At 40.4% G+C, this 13,999-nt stretch overlaps 1 pseudogene across 1 annotated transcript; it reads right to left on the reverse strand.

The window, feature by feature from the left end:
* Positions 1-7,487: 7,487 nt before the first annotated feature.
* Positions 7,488-8,337, reverse strand: LOC104980400 (annotated as a pseudogene). The gene has a single exon (XR_824257.1). The product of XR_824257.1 is annotated as a proteasome subunit alpha type-7 pseudogene (transcript).
* Positions 8,338-13,999: the final 5,662 nt, after the last annotated feature.

Raw genomic sequence — 13,999 nt, forward strand, 5'->3', positions numbered from 1 at the left:
ACAGCATATGGAGGCTGAACAACACGCTGCTGAATAACCAACAAATCACAGAAGAAATCAAAAAAGAAATCAAAATTTGCATAGAAACGAATGAAAATGAAAACTCAACAACCCAAAACCTGTGGGACACGGTAAAAGCAGTCCTAAGGGGAAAGTTCATAGCAATACAGGCACACCTCAAGAAACAAGAAAAAAGTCAAATAAATAACAGTTCTCAACGCTGCCCGTCTGTTTACGCTAGGAGTGGTGGCCATGGTACTGGAGGGTGGAATCCATCGCTGTGTTTTGATTCTGCCTGGAAAAGCTGAGTGGGGTTCAGGTGGCGATGGGAGAGGGGCCCTTTTCATGAATGTGGATGTCAGAGGAGGGAAGTACCATCCTGGGAAACAACAGACTAAAGTGTACCTGAGGGGAAGGGAGGGCTAGTTAGAGCCAAGTTGTAGGGAGAGGAATGCCAGCTGTATCCACTTTGTCCTGCTAGACATGGCCAGCACACAGTGGAAGATGTGGGTATGTAGCCACAGAGGCCAGGCTGGACATTCCTACATGGCATGCATCTACTTACTATTTGTGTGTCTGTGGGGTAGAGATGGGGGAGTGGTATCTTTTGGACCCAAAAGGCCAACGTACTATTCCTCAAATGACTGCAGAACCTGGTTCAGCCTAATCTGGGGAGGGTTCCTGAAAGGAGGTAAGTCCTCCTCCTTTCCTTTGTTCAGTGTGTATTAAGGGTCATCTTTGCGCCAGGCTTTGTTCCAAGGACTGGGGATACAGTAACGAATAAATCAAGGTTCTAGTCCTCAAGGAGTTTGGATTACCAGAGGCATTAGAACTGCAATTCTAGACTTAATAGCTCAGCTGCTGCTTTGATGTAGCTTAAAAGTCAGAAATCTAGATCAGATTTTTTGTGTCACTTTTGTGTCTTTTGTACTTTTCTGTCACTGTACAACTCGGCCCCACCCCCATTCTCTGGGACTATGAGCCCAGAACGTTGTAGCTGGGACCTGAAGAGGGAAAGGATCACAAGGGACCGGGGATGTCCAGGAATGAAGACATGTTCACTAATTTATCAGCTATGACCGACCCATCTATGTCAGTATTCACCTAGATGGTGTGCCTGAAAATGCCAGCACTAGAAGTCTTAAAGAATTTCCCCCAAAAGAAAAGTTCTAAGTTCAAAAAGTGTGAGAAACAGAACTTTTTTTTTTTGAGTACAGTTAATTTTCAATGTATTAGTTTCACCTGTATAATAAAATGATCCACCTGAATACACATATATATTCTTTTTAAGTGGAGTAGGAAATGGCAACCCACACAAGTATTCTTTTTAAGGTTTTCTTATTATAGGTCATTACAAGATAATGAGTATAGTTCCCTGTGGTATACAGTAGGTCCTTGTTGTTTATTATATATATATAGTATGTGTTAATCTCTTAATTTATTTCCCCCTCCTCTTTCCTCTTTGGTAATCAAAAGTTTGTTTTCTGTGTCTGTGAGTCTGTTTCTGTCCTGTAAGTAAGCTCATTTGTATCATTTTTTTAGATTCCACATATTAGTGATATCACGAGTATTTGCCTTTCTCTGACTTACTTCACTTAGTATAATAATCTCTAGGCCCACCCTTGTTGCTGCAAGTGGTACTATTTCTGTTTTGTAGCTGAGCAGTATTCCATTGCGTGTGTGTATACCACATCTTCTTTATCTATTCATTGTTGGACATTTGGATTGCTTTCATGTCTTGGCGATTATACTGAATAAATAGTGCTGCTATGAACACTGGGGTGCAGGTATCATTTCACATTAGAGTTTTCATCTTTTCTGGATATATGCCTAGGAGTAGGTTTGCTGGATCGTACGTCCACTCTATTTTTAGTTTTTTAGGCAACCTCATTCTGTTTTTCATAGTGGCTGCACCAATTTACATTCCCACCAACAGTGTAGAAGGGTTTCCTTTTCTCCTCAGCCTTTCCAGCATCTGTTTGAGATTTTTTTTGATGATGGCCATTCTGACCAGTGTGAGGTGATACCTCATTGCAGTTTTGATTTCATTAATGATTAGTAATGTTGAGCATCTTTTCATGTGCTTTTTAGCCACCTGTATGTCTTCTTTGGAAAAATGTCTCTATCTTCTGCCCATTTTTTTTATTGGGTGGTTGGGTTTTTTTTTTTTTAATATTGAGCTTCATGAGCTGTTTGTATATTTTGGAGATTAATCTCTTGTGGGTTGCTTCATTTGCAAATATTTTCTCCTAGTCTGAGGGTTGTCTTTTCATTTTGTTTATGGTTTCCTTCACTGTGCAAAAGCTTTTAAGTTTAATTAGGTCTCCTTTGTTAGTTTTTGTTTTTATTTTCATTACTCTAGGAGGTGGATCAAAAAAGATCTTGCTGCGATTTATGTTGAAGAGTGTTCTGCCTGTGTTTTCCTCTAAGAGTTTTATAATGTCCAGTCTTACATTTAGCTCTTTAATCCATTTTGAGTTTATTTTTGTGTATGGTATTAGGCAGTGTTCAAATGTTATTCTTTTATATGTAGCTGTCCAGTACCACTTATTGATGGCCATTCTGACTGGTGTGAGGTGGTACTTCATTATAGTTTTGATTTGTGTTTTTCTAATAATTAGTGATACTGAGCATCTTTTCATGTGCCTTTAGGCCATTAATCCCTTCTTGGTCATATCATCTGCAAATACTTTTTCCCATTCTGTGGGAGATCTTTTCGTTTCATTTTGTTTATGGTTTCCTTTGCTCTGCAGAAGCTTTTGTTTGATTAAGTCCAATTTGTTTATTTTGGTTTTCATTCTCCTTACTCTAGGAGACAGATCAAAAAAAATATTTCTGTGAACACTCAGAAATTTTAATATGCACTATGCAGTAGATAGGGTGCAGCATGTCCAAATGTTTCTTTCTCCCCAGAAGCTTTTACAAGCACATTAAATCCCACAAGGGTCTGTGTCTTCTAAAATGCATCTCTACATGAGTATATATGTGTGTGTTATTGCAGAGAGTTTTTGGGAGGAAAAATAAGCTGATACAAATGGTGGCCTCAGGACGTTCCTGGCAGTCCAGTGGTTAAGACTCCATGCTTCCACTGCCAGGGGCATGGGTTCAATTCCTGGTTGGAATGAAGATCCCATATGTGATGCAGCATGGCCAAAACAACAACAACAACAACAAAACAAAATACAAAAACCAAATGGTGGCCTTTGGGGAGCTGGGTGGGAATTAGGCTTTCTTTACACTGAACAGCTTTCAAGGCTTTTGGCTTATGATTACTATGTGACTAAGATGGTTAAGAATCCACCTGCAATGCAGGAGACCCAGGTTCAATCCCTGGGTGGGGAAGATCCCCTGGAGAAGGAAATGGCAACCACTCAACTATTCTTGCCTGGAGAATTCCATGGGTGAAGTCCTGATAGGCTTCATGAGATCACAAAGAGTCGAACATAATTGAGCAACTAACACGTACGTTAAAATAGATACAATAAGTTTGTGGAAGCTTAGATGAGTCTCCAAGCTGGATGTCTGGTTGACATCATATTTAACTGAATCCTCCTTAAGAATGACAGCTGTCACCCTCCCCTGAGAACCAGCGTAAGAAATATCCCTCAGAAACTCATCATCCAGCCTGATGTAAGAATGACATTGAGGATGCTATAAAATAGAAAAGCAAAAGTGAAAAAGAACACTCCAAACGGATTTAACTACTTTTAGTATAAAACTGGATCTGCCATATTTCTAAAAGCTCTGATGTGCTGCCAGAGTTGAGACCCACGGGGACTGGGAGTGATATGAAAGACACGCTCCTCTGCTAGCCATTCCCTTGTGTTGGGTGAAGCCCTGGGCATGGGGAATTCTAGAGGGAGTGAGATTCAGTCTCTATCTTCAAATGGCTCCTGGAGCAGGAAGTTGCTTTTTATCTTAGGAAAAGATTTTCCAGACAGAGCCTCAGCTTCACTGGAGCTGGGTTTGCCCAGAGAGAACTGAGTTTGTCAAGTCAGCCTTGGGAGATAAAGAGCTTTGGGTCACCTGGAACCAGAGGGTAGCCTGGCCCATCCAGGCATTTCTGAGAGCCTCCATGTCCCAGACCTCATTCTCAGGCCTAAAACTGTAAGTAGGGACAGGGCTGGCTTGTGTAACAGCTGGATCTGGAATTTGCCATGGAAAAAAGTCTTTTCAATTGCCAGCCCTCTACAGTTTTTAGTATCCCAGATACAGATTCACCCAACCTTTAAAAAATTTATTTATTTTTATCTTATTTTTTATTGAAGCATAGTTGATTTACAATGCTGTGTTAGTTGCTAATGTTCAGCAAAGAATATATTTGTTTCCATTATGGTTTATCATAGGATATTGAATATAGTTTCCTGTGCTCTACAGTGAGACCTTGTTGGTTATCTATTTTATATGTAGGGTAGTCTGTATCTGTGAATCCTAATTTATCCCTCCCCCACCCTCCAAAGAGGGGAAACACTTTTGTAACTTTAAGTTTGTTTTCTATGTCTGTGAGTCTGTTTTTGTTTTATAAATAAGTTCGTGCGTGTATGTATGCTCAGTCGCTTCAGTCGTGTCTGATTCGTTGTGATGCCATGGACTTCAGGCTGCCAGGCTCCTTTGTCAATGGGATTCTCCAGGCAAGAATACTGGAGTGGGTTGCCATGCCCTCCTCCAGGGGATCTTCCTAACCCAGGTCTCCTGCATTGCAGGCAGATTCTTAACCCACTGAGCCACCTGGAAAGCCTGATAAATAAGTTCATTTGTAACTTATTTAAGTTACAAATAATAAGTTCATTTCAATCTAACATTTTAGATTCCACATAAAAGTGATATCATATGGTATTTGTTTTTGTCTGACTTCACATCCTATGATAGTCTCCGTGTCTTGGCTACTATGAATAGTGCTGCTATGAACATTAGGGTGCGTGTATCTTTTTGAATTTAGAGTTTTATCTGGATACATGCCTAGGAGTGGGATTGATGGATCATATGGCAACTCTATTTTTAGTTTCTTAAGGAACCTCCATACCGTTTTCCACAGCGGCTGCACCAGTTTATATTCTTATCAACACTGTAGGAAGTTTCCCTGATATCCACAGCCTCTCCAGTATTTATTATTATTATTATTTAAATTTTTTATTGGAGTATAGTTGGTTTACCATGCTGTTTCAAATATATATATACATATGTACATATATATGTGTACATGCATGCTAAGTCACAACCCCATGGACTGTAGCCCACCATGCTCCTCTCTCCATGGGATTCTTCAGGCAGGATCACTGGAATGTGTTAGCTGGGCCCTCCTCCGAGGGATCTTCCTGACCCAGGGATCAAACTCATGTCTCCTATGTCTCCTGCATCGGCAGGCAGGTTCTTTACCACTAGTGCCATCTGGGAAGCCCACATGTACATATATCCACTTTTTTAAAGATTCTTTTCCCATTTAGGCCATTACAGAGTATTGTGTAGAGTTCCCTATGCTATTCTAGCATTTATTATTTGTAGAATTTTAATGATACCAAGGCTTTTTAAAAACTCTGGCAACAGAGAAATCATTCCATGGGAGAAAATGTTCCAATTTTGGACAACTGTAATTCTATCTTAAGTTTTTATCCTGAAATAGTTATAGGCTTGTAGAAAACTGTAAAATTAATCCAACAAGCTTCCTATACCTCTTACCTATTTCCCCCAGGTAGTGACATCATATGGGTGTAGTACAGTGTCAAAGCCAGGAAATTGGTACATTACTGTTCTAGACTACATGCCTTATTCAGTTTTAACCACTTGGAAAAAAAAAAAAGAAACACTGTATTCATTTGTGTGTATATATATCAACGCAGCTTGATCGCCTCTGGAAATTTCTGTCATCACCACCACAATCAAGATACAGAACTGCTCCATTGCTGAAAAAGAACTCCCTCCTGCTGCCTTTTTGTATTTACACCCACCCCTCCCCCTCCTCTTCCTGGAAACCACTAATCTGTTCTCCATCTCTAGATGGAGAATGTTATATAAATGGAATCATACAGTATGCAATCTTTATTTGAAAGATAACAGCTTTATTGACATATAATTCCCATACCATGCATTTCATCCATTTAAAGTGTTCGGTTTGATAGTTTTTTTCACATATTAACATTTGCACAACCATCACCACAGTCAATATAGAACCTTTCATCACCCTCCAAAGAAACCTTATCAGTCACTCCCTATTTTTCCCAAACCCCCAGTCCTAGGCATGCGCTAATCTACTTTCTACCTCTATAGATTCACTTATTTTGGACATTTCATATAAATAGAATCATATAATATGTGTTTTTTTGGTGACTGACTTCTTTTACTTAGCACAAAGTTTTCAAGGTTCATCCACGTTGTTGCAACTGTAGGAAGAGCTGAAACAAGTCGTACTCTGTCAATAATAAGATACTGAGCTGTTTTTCAAAGACAACAGAGCAAAACCATAAATTATGCACAGAAGAGAAAATTTTGACCTTTAATAACACTCTGAACTAAAGTTCCCCCCAACCCCCTTGTGTTGGGTGAGGCCCTAGGCATGGGAAATTATAAAGAGAGTGTGATGCCCCCCAAACCCCAGAACTAAATTATGGAGACATGACTGGAACTTGAATGCTAGAACCCTTTCAGAACCCAGAAGATCCACTGCCGAAGCCTCCTCCCATATCTTCCCATAAATGCCAAGTTCCAAAGCCCTCCATTTGAAACCTGTCCCACCAGCATATCTGCATACTAATCCATTCTCCCCCAACTCATAAACGTTTGACTGAATCCCAGATTTGGGAAGCAGATTTGAGCTAGGCCTCCTATCTCCTTACAGGTTCATGTTGCAATAAAGCTTGTTCTTTCCTCAAAAGCCAGTGCCACAGTATTGGCTTCTATGCACATGGGGCAGCAAGCCTTTTGCTCAGTATCACTATAGCATGTACTTGATTCCTTGTTATTGCCGGGAATATTCCCTGTGTGGATAAACCACTTTGTTTATCTAGCCATCAGTTGATGAACATTGAGTCATTTCCACTTTTTGGCTGTGATGAATAATGCTGCTGTGAACATTTATGTACAAGTTTTTGCATGGACATATGTTTCCAATACTCTTAGGTATACCTGAATGAAATTATTGAATCATATGATCACTCTGTTTAATCTTCTCAAGAATAGCCAAACTGTTTTCCAAAGCAGTTATACTATTTTACATTCTCACCAGCAGTGTATGAAGATTCTGATATCTCCACAACATCACCAATACTATCTTTTTGATTACAGCCATTCTTTTCTAGTGAAGGTGAAGTAGGATCTCATTGTGGCTTTGACTTGAATTTCCCTAATGTGTAAAGACATTGAACATCTTTTTGTTTCACTTTAAAAAAAAAATAGGCAAATTTATTGTAGAACACTTAGACAGTTACAGATAAATGGAATGGAAATACCTATGTATCATTTTGGAAATCAGCCATGATTTGAATTTAAAAATTGTTACAAGCAAAATTTAATCTCATCATGATGCTTTCTTTTGTTTCTTTTTTCATTTTCTTCTTTTTTTTTTTTTTCCCCAATCTCAGCAATGTACTTCTCAATTTCTTCAGGATTTAAAATCTTGAGGGGTTGATCTTGCCTCACAACAGCAAGCTCTATGTTTTTGCCACCTGACTGAACCATTTCCAGAAGGACCCTGATAGCCAGCTTAATAGTCAGATGGTTTCAATGGCTTCCTCAGTATAATTCTCTAGGAATTCACGCACTGACTTGGCAACCCGGCCTACAGCATTGGCTTTCCAGGCATGGTATGTGCCTGGAGGTCAGTCTGATAGAGTCGGGGGTGCCATCAAAGTCAAAACCCACAAGGAGGGCAGAGATGCCAAACCCCCAGCGCTCCTTGCTCTGTGTGTAGCGCTGCTTCAGACTGGCGATATAACGGGTGATGTACTCCATGGTGACTAGGTCCTCCACAGTCAGCCGGTGGCTCTGGCATTCCACCCGGGCCCTGTTGGTGACTATCCTTGCGTTAGCGTGAGTCGGCGAATGCCATGCAGACATTATCATCCAGAGCACAGACCTTCCGCACTGTCCTTTCATCCTGCAGTTTGGCCACTGACTTCTCCACACCAAGAACAACAATGTCTTTTCCTCGAACACTGACCATGGTCCAGCCCTTCTTCATGGCCTCCTGCAAGTACTCCACTGGGAAGAGGTGGCCGTTGGGAGAGAAGACGGTGATGGAGCGGTTATAGCTCATGCCTGTGGAACGTCGCTGTTGGGCTGGGACTCACTGCCACGCAGCCAGCGATTCACAACGTTGCTGCGCCAGCACCGCACGCCAGCCCGCGCCCCCGCCTTTGTTTTGCTTTTATCAAGACTTTATTTCCATCAGTAGTGTATCAGACTTCTAGTTTCCATATAACTTTGCCAAGCCTGCATAGTATATATGTGTATGTATTATATATCCAGTATAGTTGATTTACAATGTGTTATTTTTTGGTGTACGGCAAAGTGATCCAGTTATATATATATATGTATATGTATATGTATATATAAAGAATATATATATATGTATATACAAAGAATGTGTATATATATATATTCTTTTTCATATTTGCCTTCATTATGGTTTATTACAGGATACTGAATATAGTGCCCTGTGCTATATAATAGGACTTTGTTATTCATTCATACTATATAATCCTGAATGCCCAATCCTTCCTTTCCTTTGCCCTTGACAACCACAAGTCTGTTCTCTAGGTCTGTGAGTCTGCTTCTGTTTCATGGATAAATTCATTTGTGTCATATTTTAGATTCCACATATAAGTGATATCATATGGTATTTGTCTTTCTCTTTCTGACTTCACTTAGTATGATAATCTCTAGATCCAAACATGTTGCTGCAAATGACATTATTTCATTCTTTTTTATGGCCGAGTAGTATTCCATTTATATATTCATACCTACACACACACACACACACACACATATTACATATTCTTTATCCACCATCTATCAAGGGACATTTATGTTGTTTCCATGTCTTGACTATTGTAAATAGTACTGCAATGAACATTGGGGTACATTTTGTTATTTCAAGGGAATTCTCTTGATTTTTAAAAATTTATTTTTGACCGTGCTGGGTCTTTGTTGCTGCACATGGGCTTTCTCTAGTTGCAGAGAGCTGGGGCTATGCTCTAGTTGTGGTGCAAGGGCTTCTCATTGTGGTGGTTTCTCTCGTCGTGGAGCATGGGCTCTAGAGAGCACAGGCTTCAGTAGCTGTGGCTCCCAGGCACTAGAGCCACAGGCTCAATAGTTGTGGCACATGGGCTCAGTTGTTCTGCAGCATGTGGGATATTCCTGGATCAGCCTGCATTGGCAGGCAGATTCTTTACCACTAGGAAGCCCTTCTTTTTATTTTTTTAAGGGTTTTTTTTTTTTTTTTTTTGGTGTGGATTATTTTAAAAGTCTTTATTGAATTTGTACAATATTACTTCTGTTTTATGTTTTACTTTTTTGGCTGCAAAGCACATGGGATCTTATTTCCCTGACCAGGGATCAAACAAACCTGTACCCCCTGCATTGAAAGGTGAAGTCCTAACCTCTGGACCACCAGGCAAGTCCCAACAATGAGATTTCAGTGGCCGTGTCAAGCCCACTGTGAGCCAAGAACAAGGCTCCAGCCCCTTCCAGCTGTCTCCGTGCAGCCCATCCCAGTCTTCTCCCCGTGTTTGTCCGCTGAAGCCAGAGTTTCAGCATCCAGCATCCAGTGCCCACATGCACTAGCCGATGTGCGTCTCAGTCTGGAGAGTGCGAGGAGGTGGCACAGACCACCTATGCAGGTCTTGCTCTGTTCTGTGTGCTGCAAACTGCCTGTTTCACTGAGCCTCTGAAACTCCTTTTCTGTCCTGACTGATCACCCCACTGGTGAAAGGCCTTCCCAGGCTGCGGGAACTTTTTTTGTCTTTCACAGCCCCCTCCCAGGGGCATAGGTTCTGTCCTGATTCCTTTCTCTACCCTCCTTTCATCCTACCTGGTTATATGGAGATCTTTCTTGCAGTTTTGGGTGTCTGAGTTAGGCCAGCATTGAGTAGGTATTAGATGTATTTTGATGCATTTGTGGGAGGAAGTGACTTCCACATCCTATTGCACCATCTTGATTCTGCCTCTGAGCATCTTTTCATGTGCTTATTGGCGATTTGCATATTTTCTTGGGGGAAAAAATGTTTATTTGGAACTTTTGTGCATTTTTAAATTGGGTTGTATTTTAATTGTTGAGTTGTAGGTTTCTTAATAGTCTAGATGCAAATTCCTTATCAGATATAAGATTTGCAAATATTTTATTTTGGGGGTTGTCTTTATGCTTTCTTGATGGCATTCTGTGAAGCACAAAAGTTTTAAATTTTGATGAAGTTCAATTAATTTTTTTGTTCTGTGTGTGTTATAGCTTAGTAGGCTTTGTTGAATCTAAGGTTACAAAGATTTACTTCTCTTTTCTTCTAAGAGTTTTGTAGTTTTGTCCTCATATTTTAGGTCAGGGATCCATTTTGAGTTAATTTTGTATATGGTATGAAGAAAGAATACAACTTCATTCTTTTGTTTGTGGATATCCAGTCCCCGCATGATTTTGTTGAAAAACTACTCTTTTTCATTGAATTGTCTTGGCACCTTGGTCCAAAACAGATTGGCTCTAAATGTGAAGATTTGTTTTGGGACTCTAAATTCTGTTCCATTGTCTATTTGTCTATTCTTATGCCAATACCACAGTTTTTTTTTTTTTAACAGTTACTAAGACCTGCAGGAGGTCTTAGTTGCAGTCCGTGGGCTTACTTGCTTTGAACCATGTGAGATCTTAGTTCTCCCACCAGGGATGGAACCCATGTCCCCTGCATTGCAAGGAGGATTCTTAACCAATGGACCACAAGGCAAGTCCCCAAACTTTATTTATAGTTTTGGAAGAAACCACCAAGCTGTCTTCCAAAGGGTCTATACCATTTTGCATTCCCACCAGCAATGAATGAGAGTACGTACTGCTCCGCTTCCTCACCAGCACTTGGCGTTGTCATTCTAACAGGTGTGTGGTACTATCTCCTTCTTGCTTTAGTTTGCATCTCCTTGATGACCCATGATGTGGAGTGTTTTTTCATGTACTTGTTTGTTATCTGAATATCTTCTTTGGTGCGGTGTCTCTTAGGGTCTTTGGCCTATTTAAAAAAAATTGGGTTATTTTCTTAATGTTAAGATTGAAGAATTCATTGCATATTTTGTACCACAGTCCTTTAACAGATGTGTCTTTTGAAAATATTTTCCCTCAGTCTGTGACTTGTCATCTAACTCTTCTGACAGTGTCTTAAATTTGCATTTCCCTAATGGCTAATGATGACGAACATCTTTTCATGTTTATTTGCCACTTAGTGAAATGTTTCTTTTGTCCATTTTCTAATTGTTTTTTCTTTAATGTTGAGTTTTGAGCGTTCTCTATATATTCTAGGTATGAGGACTTTGGCTACATGTAATCATATATTTAAGAAAATTAATTTCAATTATGTGAGTAATACATGAATGCATCTTTCATTTAAAAATTACAGGATAGGACTTCCCTGGTGGCTCAGTGGTAAAGAATCTACCTGCCAATGCAGGAAACACAGGTGTGATCCCTGATCTGAGAAGATCTCACATGCTGAGGAGCAACTAAGCCCGTGCACCACAGCTATTGAGCCTGTGCCCTAGAACCCGGGAACCGCAACTACTGACGCCCGCGCGCTCTAGAGCCTGTGCTCCACAAGAGGAGCCTGTGGACCACGACTAGAGAGTAGCCCCTGCTCACTGCAATTAGAGAAAAGTCCATGTAGCACAAAGACCCAGCACAGCCAAAAATAAATAATTTTTTTAAAAAAGCAGTCAACCTGACAATCCCCCAGGTTGACTTAAAAAAAAATTTTTTTTTAAGGATAAAGTTTAAACCCTCAAATCCGTTCCCTTTTCATTATTCTCTCATGAGTAACCATTATTATGTATTTCAGGTATATTCCTCTAGATTAAAAAAAATGAGCTTTCTCAAGATAAACAAACTTATACAATGTATATGGTGTTGTTTGTATATGGGTTTTACAAAAAAGTTACAATGTTTGTACCATGGTCAAAGATGTATTTTTAAATTTAAAAATTAAAAAAGCTTTTGGCAGCATTGTGTGACATGTGGGATCTTAGTTTCCCGACTAGGGATTGAACTCATGCCCCCTACATTGGAAGCACAGAGTCTTAACCACTGGACTGCCAGGGAAGTCCCAAAGATGCATTTTTGACCCAAGAATATTGTAAAGACTTCTCTATACTGATAAATATCTCTAGTCTGTTCCTTCAAACTGTTGTATAGTATGGATTGTCTATGTTTCTTCAGCCATTCCTGAGTTTCTAGACATTCAGGTAGTTCTCAGAAGTGTTCTTCTAGTAAGCAGTGCTACAGTGAACCACCGTGGGCATGACTCTGGGCACATGTGCAGTTATTTCTTTAGAGATATAGAAAAAGGGAATTTTATGAATGTTAAGGTATGTGGTTTTCATATTTGAAGACTCTGCCATACTGCCCCCTCCCCCACCTGGATGTGTTTCCCCACATCTTGGACAACAATCACTTATCTTTTGACTACAAAGTCCACCCACTATTTTATATCCCAACTATCTATTAAGTGCTGCACTCAATATGCCAGCAAATTTGGAAAACTCAGCAGTGGCCACAGGACTGGAAAAGGTCAGTTTTCATTCCAATCCCAAAGAAAGGCAATGCCAAAGAATGCTCAAACTACTACACAATTGCACTCATCTCACACGCTAGTAAAGTAACGCTCAAAATTCTCCGAGCCAGGATTCAGCAATATGTGAACCGTGAACTTCCTGATGTTCAAGCTGGATTTAGAAAAGGCAGAGGAACCAGAGATCAAATTGCCAACATCTGTTGGATCACTGAAAAAGCAAGAGAGTTCAGAAAAACCTCTATTTCTGCTTTATTGACTAAGCCAAAGACTTTGACTGTGTGGATCATAATAAACTGTGGAAAATTCTGAAAGAGATGGGAATACCAGACCACCTGACCTGCCTCTTGAGAAACCTATACGCAGGTCAGGAGGCAACAGTTAGAACTGGACATGGAACAACAGACTGGTTCCAAATAGGAAAAGGAGTACGTCAAGGCTGTATACTGTCACCCTGCTTATTTAACTTATAATGCAGAGTACATCATGAGAAACGCTGGGCTGGAAGAAGCACAAGCTGGAATCAAGATTGCTGGGAGAAATATCAATAACCTCAGATATGCAGATGACACCACCCTTCTGGCAGAAAGTGAAGAGGAACTAAAAAGCCTCTTGATGAAAGTGAAGGAGGAGAGTGAAAAAGTTGGCTTAAAGCTGAACATTCAGAAAACTAAGATCATGGTATCTGGTCCCATCACTTCATGGGAAATTGATGGGGAAACAGTGGAAAAGTGGAAACAGTGAAAGAGTGGAAACAGTGTCAGACTTTATTTTTCTGGGCTCTGAAATCACTGCAGATGGTGATTGCAGCCATGAAATTAGAAGACGCTTACTCCTTGGAAGGAAAGTTATGACCAACCTAGATAGTTATATTGAAAAGCAGAGAGAAATTACTTTGCCAACAAAGGTCCATCTAGTCAAGGCTATGGTTTTTCCTGTGGTCACGTCTGGATGTGAAAGTTGGACTGTGAAGAAAGCTGAGTGCCAAAGAATTGATGCTTTTGAACTATGGTGTTGGAGAAGACTTTTGAGAGTCCCTTGGACTGCAAGGAGATCCAACCAGTCCATCCTAAAGGAGATCCATCCTGGGTATTCATTGGAAGGAATGATGCTGAAGCTGAAACTCCAATACTTTGGCCACCTGATGCGAAGAGCTGACTCACTGGAAAAGACCCTGATGCTGGGAGGGATTGGGGGCAAGAGGAGAAGGGGACGACAGATGAGATGGCTGGATGGCATCACCGACTCGATGGACT

Source organism: Bison bison, unplaced genomic scaffold (genome assembly GCF_000754665.1).
Source record: "Bison bison bison isolate TAMUID 2011002044 unplaced genomic scaffold, Bison_UMD1.0 scf7180017864499, whole genome shotgun sequence".
In the NCBI taxonomy this organism is placed as follows: domain Eukaryota; kingdom Metazoa; phylum Chordata; class Mammalia; order Artiodactyla; family Bovidae; genus Bison; species Bison bison.